This window comes from Anolis sagrei, chromosome 5 (genome assembly GCF_037176765.1).
Source record: "Anolis sagrei isolate rAnoSag1 chromosome 5, rAnoSag1.mat, whole genome shotgun sequence".
Lineage (NCBI taxonomy): Eukaryota > Metazoa > Chordata > Lepidosauria > Squamata > Dactyloidae > Anolis > Anolis sagrei.
The window spans coordinates 160555274-160561402 of NC_090025.1; positions in this window are offsets into that span (position 1 = coordinate 160555274).

Here is a 6129-nt window from a genome sequence, read left to right on the forward strand (position 1 = left end):
GCGAAAAAAACCTCCAAATGGGACAGGGGGAACTTCTGAAGTTTCCCTCTCCCTCTGTTGTTGACTGTTGGTGTGATAAAACTAACAACAACTATATATATTATATTATATTATCAAAAAACTGTCCCAAGCCCATAGCACGTCCAAAAGCAGAAGATTAAGTCAGAATGAGATGTCCCGCCAAAAACAATCCTAAGTCAGAATGGAGTCTGCACTTACAGGAATCCAGTCTTTAAAACGCTTTAAAACGGTTTGTCTTAACCCAGCTAAACGTCTTCCTGGCCCAGCAGCTTAAAACTATTATTATTATTATATATTATATTATATTATTATTATTAAGAATAGATGGCCATCTGTCAGGGGTGCTATAATATACAATTATATTAATATAATATAATAACATACAATTATAACATATAATAATAATATAATATAATAATACATACGAAAATAATTACGAAAATTGGAAAAATTGTTTCGATTCTTAATTACTCCTCACACTATTCCTGCATGGCTCAATATTGGATCGAAAGCTAATTTAAATACGAATTCATAACGAGATTCGAAACTAACGAACACGATCAACCAAGCCTAGTAGACAACACTGGTTCTCTTCATGCATAGCAATGTTAGTGGCCAAAAGGTGAATCAAGGGCAGAGGATTCTTAATCAGGAATGTCCTGAGTGCCTTCAGTTATATGCAGAACATTTTTCTGCACAATTGAATCATTGTATACTATCTCCATATACATAATTAAAATGTGATCTTTGTATGATTAGTGGCAGAGAATATAATGTATCCCTTTATTGCGGAAGGGATGGGAAGGTGTGAATTTAGATACCTGTATGTTTTGACTGAGATCCAGTATGGTGTAGTAACATGCTCAGTAGGCTAGGAGACTGGCAAAGAGGACACTGGCTAAAAAATAGGGATATGGAACCCCAAGAACTGAGATGGCTGTGTGGATTGGACCTGGGGATCGCGTGACACAGTCCCCGGGCCCAAGCCACACAGGGCCCACAGCTGGTAAGACCCGTATCTTACCTAAGATCCAGGTCTTAACAGATGTTTGGCTGCCTTAGGTAAAAGTGCAACAGGTCCCACATTTTTGAGCCTGTCTGGAAGGCCCTGAGATGACAAACTTTGGGAAGAGAATCACTTATATGAATAAAGTCAAACAGTCAGCCTGTGATATATAGCAAGAAGTATTCTGGATTAAAAGAATATAAAGAGATTAATAATTTACTAAATGTGTTGAATGACAGCTTGGGGAAGAACAATATAAATACATTTATGTCTTTTAAGCCATGAGGATTGGTGGGTAAATAATAATCATAATCGTAATCATAATAGCAGCAAACTAGAAATACTTCCAGTAATCTCCATGTTAATAAGATTAACTGTCAAATCAGATGATAATTTCACATTATTATACAGTGCTAAAAGGATTAACTCTTCTTATGTTATAAGCTTTTAGTTTACTCTCTGAATACAGCTGCTAATGGAGGGTTTGGTGAAGGGACAAGCGATTCGTGTCCTTCCAGATGTGCTACTTCCATTGGACTAATTCAGAGTAGACTATGGAGGTGAATAATAACAGGCAAATTCAGACAATATCTGGAGGGAAATTAATCCCAACTCAGGCCTGTAAGCTAAATCTGACCTTCCTCCATGTGATTTTATGTGGCTCTCCAGAAGCTGGACTCATGTATTCTTCATCATTACACATCAGAACTAGAGATGATGGAAGTTATGATATTGTAACATCTGGAAGGCTGAGTGTGTTGTGTTTTATTTAGTCAGAATAGTAGGGTTTAAATTTAGATATAAGGTTTGTGAATATGGTGTCTGACTTCAAAATTCCCTTTAACCTTTCCCCAACCTCAGAGCCACTAGTGCTGGTTGGCTGCAATTCCCATTGTTCCCCAATCCCAATTGTGGATAATCAGAAGCGATTGGAGTTTATATGATATGCTGTAAAGTGACTCCTTATGGAAACTGATGCTTAAAGATTTTTTTAAAAGAGAAAAGTAAATAATTGGTCAAAATTTAACTGTAACTGGTAATTTTTTCATTGACTTCACAATATTGATTGTTCCTGTATTATATGTTTGCTCATCATGAGTGTTGTCTTCTATTCCTATCAATTCATCTATGTTTTGCAATTTAAGTTCATGTGACCAACAAAGTAGATACATAAAGCATCTTTCATATTGCCAAAGAATTACACAGTTGTCATTCAAAATAGGATTGTATTGTCAAAGGCTTTCATGGCTGGAATCACTAAGTTCTTGTGGGTTTTTTCAGGCTATATGCCATTCGACATTGGCAATGATGTTTTCTACTGGGATCCTGGTGGCAGTTACAGCAAAATTTCCTCCTTTCGCTAGTATGGATATTTGGTCTTCAGAGAGTTGTCTGTCTGTGAGGTTGGTATATGGTATGGCCATATAGCCTGAAAAAACCCACAAGAACGTACAAAATAGGATTATTGAGTGGGAGTTAAGTTAAGTTGGAGAATAGTTCAACAAAAATCCCAACAACGTCATGGTGATAACTTTATTTTACCAACTAAATGTGTGCAATGCATGCATTGAAAGTTTCACAGACCTCTTTATCACATAAAAGGGAAGAAGAGAGAATGTTTGTGTCCAGAACTGCATCTTGCTTCAGATGTTGTTTAAACTATAGTTTAAGATGTTCTTAAAGGAGAGTTGATGCAAATAATGACAGCTCCACCTTTTGTTTCTAGGGGACAAAGAGGAGTTTCTAGTGACCTTATACTGTTACATGCTAACCTTATACTGTTACATAACTGGATAGCTGTTTCTCAATTTTTATACAGGTGGAATATCACTTATTATACAGCTTGAGCACCACTTTTGCAGAATTCAAAATTCCAAAATATTCCAAAATCCCAAATTGTCCACTTGGGCTGACTGAGGCTCCATCTACACTGGCATAGAATCCAGTTTAAGAATCCAGATTGTCTGCTTTGAACTAGATGATATGGCAATGTATGTCCCGCCTGAGATTGTGACACCTTTGCTTTTCAATAGATTTATGGACTGACTAAAACTAGTGTGTAAAAATAACTTTCATGCTATGTATAGCATGCCAAGTCCAAACATTTTGTGTTTGGACTTGGGTTCTATCTTCAAGATATTTCATTATGTACATATATGCAAATACAGGCACAATCATGTCTGGTCCAAAACATTTCAGATAAGGGATAGTCAATATGTACAATTCAAGTGTTTGACTTTTAGTGGATAATTTGGCCCCTTACACTCACACAACTCTCCTCAGACATCTTTAAAATAGGTTCTTGTGGGTTTTTTCGGGCTATAGGGCCATGTTCTAGAGGCATTTCTCCTGACATTTCGCCTGCATCTATGGCAAGCATCCTCAGAGGTAGTGAGGATGCTTGCCATAGATGCAGGTGAAACGTCAGGAGAAATGCCTCTAGAACATGGCCCTATAGCCCGAAAAAACCCACAAGAACCTAGTGATTCCAGCCATGAAAGCCTCCGACAATACATCTTTAAAATAGTAAAGAAACACTGGTATTTGCTCAAGGACATTCCAGTCTGCCAAAATGCACCTATGATAGCATACAAACGCACCAGAAACTTTAAAGATATGTTAATTAGATCAGATATCATCATACCAACTACTAATAGCCGACCAAATTTAAGAGGCCCATTCTTTTATCGCGACTAGATTACAGGCTTCGTAGTAAGCCTTAATATTTGGAAGTTCCAAACTGCCTCTTTTTCTTTCATCCGTCAATATTTTTAAACTTATTCTTGGTTTTCTATTCTTCCATATAAATTTTGTTACACCTGAGTTCCACTTTTTGAATAAAAAAATATTTCTGATCACTGGCAAGGTTTGGAATACAAATAGTATTGAGGAAGAATCGTCATTTTAACTATCGCTATACGGCCAAGGAATGATATATTTCATATTTCCATTTTTCCATGTCTTTTTGAATTTTTTTCCATAATGGCTGCCATTCATTTTCTGGTCCCAATTCAAGGTGCAGCCCTAAACGGTTTGGGATCACCTTTTTGATCACATTTCCTCCTACGAACCTGCGCGATCCCTTCGATCTTCAGGAGAGGCCCTCTTCTCGCTCCTGCCTCCATCAATAGTTTTATTGATTGTGTTATATACTGATTGTTTTTAACTGTGATAATTGTTTTAACTGCTGTTTTGTACGTATGTGTATTTTGTGTAGGCATCAAATTGTGCCTTTTTGTAAGCTGCCCTGAGTCCCCCCTCGGTGGTTGAGAAGGGTGGGGTAGAAGTACTCGAAATAAATAAATAAATAATCACAAGCACAGCTTGTGGGGACAAGGAAGAGGGCCTTCTCCATAGTGCCCCCTCGGCTCTGGAACTCACTCCCCAGGGAAATTAGGCAAGCACCCACCCTAGCAGCCTTTAGGAAAAGTTTAAAGACTTGGGCTTTCCAGTGTGCTTTTGAAGAATGAAACTAATTCCCATGCCAGGTTCTGTCCTAGTGCCAATTTGTCTTTCTGATGAACTTTATCTCACCCCTCAATGATGAACTTTATCTCACCCCTCTGTTTGTCCCACCCGAGTCTCTCACTAGACACAGCATTCCATCTATCTATCTCACCCACGAGTTTTACAATTTTTACCCTTCGCATCTGACCTAGATCACCCTTGTTTAATCTTTCTGTCATTTCATACTTTGTTTATTGTGTTATTGTCACTATTTTATTGCATTATTATGTTACTATTAAGTATTTTTATTTGATGTTATCGTCTGTTTTGTATGTTTTTTATTGTAATTGCTTGGGCTTGGTCTCATGTTAGCCGCCCTGAGTCCCTTCAGAGAGATGGTGGCGGGGTATAAATAAAGTTGTTGTTGTTGTTGTTGTTGTTATTTGCCTTGATATTCTGGGTTGATATTCTGAGTGGAAGGGCCATAATACAACTCAAGTGTAATAAATTTCTCTAGAAACATTGTGCCATTGGAGTTGCATTAACTACTCATCTGTGGGTTGTTGGGTTTTTTGAGCTTTTCATATTGAACAAGTGGTGGCTGCACATTATGTTTAATGGCCCTTCCACACAGCCCTATATCCCAGAATATCAAGGCAGAAAATCCCACAATATTTGCTTTGAACTGGGTTATCCACACTCAGATAATGTGGGATTTTCTGCCTTCTTATTCTGGAATATAGGACTGTGTGTAAGGACCCTAAGGCATTCAGACACAGCTCCCGGTCTATTCAGTTTCATCCCTCTTTCAGAGAAGAACAGTAACAGCTGTTAGCACATTATAAAGATTTTTAAATGAAATTGGTTAAGCAGTAAATGCAGATTTGAGTCTGAAATCTACAAAAACTCATGTTAAAATGAACCTTGTAATCTGAAAAGGTGCTGGCACTTCCCTTCTTCCTCTAACCTTTCCTTTTCCTTCTCAATGGAAGAATTCTCCAAGGTATTTTTCCTTCTTTCTTTCCTTCCCATCCTTTATGAAGGAGAATAATGAGAGCAACAAAATACTGTACAGGAAGCAGATCTGCCTTGGGAAGAGCCCTTCCTCATCTCTCCTACAAGAGTGGCAAGGAGAAGCATGCTTTTTTTTGTTAAGCCACATGCTTCTTGTGGCCTGCTTTTTTTTGATGAACCATGCTTTTGCCTTGGAAAAACAATTGATTATATTATGAACACAAGACAATGAAGGGGGGAAAACTGTTTTTAAATATCCTTTCTGGTAACTCTTTCCCTTGTTCACAAGTACAACTAGTTTACAACTTGGTATTTTAAATTACAAAAACATGTTAAGCACTGAAATCCCTCTCGCCCAACATATCTGCCTTGATATTATGGCTGTGTGGAAGGGCCCTCAGCCTCAGAGGAAGGCAAAGGCATCCCTTCCCCAAATCAAGAAATCTTAATTATGGGTTTGCTGTAAGGCCACCAAAAGTTGGAAATCACTTGAAGGCACACAACAAGAGGGAGACTATATTCCCAATGTGAAATCTAGCTTCTGCTTTTAAATCCCCATTCATGAAATTCAGTTATCTCTATTAATTCCGTCCTTAGTTCTCTGTGAGCATCAAGCAATCTTACTTGTATCTATAAAATTG